Genomic DNA, 1,648 nt, shown 5'->3' with positions numbered 1-1,648 from the left:
GAGGTGGGGAGGGTGCGTTTGATTGCAAAAAGTTTTAACAGGCAGGGAGGGGGCGTGGCGTTTGCATGTGAGGGCAAAGAGGTTGAAAAGAGAAGGAAAGGGGAGGGGCAAGGGAGGGGGCAAGGTTATGTAGTTGTAGAGCTCAGCGACATCACCAGAGTTATTTATTGTCCCGGTGTGTGGTGCTGAGCCCTGGGGGTCAATGACCTGCCCCGACATCTTGGATGGATGGACGGACGGATCGAACCGCCGCTCCTTCTGCCCCGGCCCCTGCGGGTCACGAAGATACTCACTTTCTTTTGGCCTCTACAGCACGTCTCATGGTTCGATAGGGCGGCTCAGGTTTTACCCGCCGGTCCCGGATTGAAAAATGCTAGTGTTGTATAATTGGACGTTTCATTTCCATTGATTGGTTTCGAGAGGGATTTTCGTATTCGTCTCGCAGAAGTGGCAATCTGTTGGTTTCTTTGGGGTTTTGTTTTGATTTTTTGCTCTCTAATTCTAGTAGTGTTTTATAATTGCTTCTCCTCATTAAAAAAATTATTTGTGATTGCATGTTGAATTTTTTTTAAGGTTTTTTTTTTTGGTTGTTGTTTTGCTTTTTTTTGTTCTAGTTGTTTTGTTTTGTGTGTTTTAGTTGCTTGTTTTGTTTCGGTTGGCTTTTTTTTGGTAGCTGTTCTTTCTTTGTTCGTTTGTGTTCCATGTTTGTTATTCCAATATGGATTTTTAAGGGTTGGGGGGGGAGGTTGTTTGTTACTTGTTTAGTTTTTGTTTCTTATTTGTTCATTTATTATTTCAATTTCTTTAGGGGTGGGGGGGGGTGTGACTGCTGTTCTATTTCTCGCCCAGCACGAGTGTACATGTCTAAGTGTGTGGCGAACTCATCTCCGGATGGACATCGGACGAGCAGGATGACTGAGAATTATGGCGATTAGCTCTGATTTTCAGGGAAACGTCTCCCACCGAGTCGATGGGAACGAAATAAAAAAAGCCAGAGAGGGATTGGTTTGCGAGGGGAAAGGATGAGATGTATCGAACCTACCGGTCTTTTATTCTTAGCTTTGCCCTTAATGGCTTATTGCCGTGCTCACTAGCCACTTCTACCCTGTGCACACTTGCTGAAAGACCCACTGACGATTACGTCGAATCCGTTTTTCTATGTGGTATGATTAAAACAATCTGGGAAAGACCAATGCAGATTGGTGGTTGGAGGGCACTGCTGATAGGCCCTACTTCTTTATTTTTCCTCTGTTGTTTCTGACTGTCTGTCTGTCTTTTTCCCAGCACTATATGGCCATTATTGTTTCGATGTTCTTTTCTTTACTCAAACAAATAAACAAACAAAGGAGTAGGGCATATCATGGGCGCCCTCCAACCACCCTCTTGAAATCTGATCTAGACCACAAGAACCAAATTTACTACCCGATCCGATCCGATCAGATGATACAGATCGGGTATATTTTACCTGTGGCCGTCTGTTCTGAGCTGGGCTGGTGTTTCTGGTACTCCATTATCTTGGGCTTGCTGTTGGGTTAGTCCGGACAATAAATGCCCATAAATGTTCTTCCGCGAATTATCTCCACTGTTCCAAGTTTTATGGCTACTTCTTCTTTTAATCTTTCTGTGTGTTTTCTCTATCTTTGACCCC

The sequence above is a fragment of the Aplysia californica genome, unplaced genomic scaffold, assembly GCF_000002075.1.
Source record: "Aplysia californica isolate F4 #8 unplaced genomic scaffold, AplCal3.0 scaffold00021, whole genome shotgun sequence".
In the NCBI taxonomy this organism is placed as follows: domain Eukaryota; kingdom Metazoa; phylum Mollusca; class Gastropoda; order Aplysiida; family Aplysiidae; genus Aplysia; species Aplysia californica.
This window is presented reverse-complemented; position numbering follows the sequence as displayed.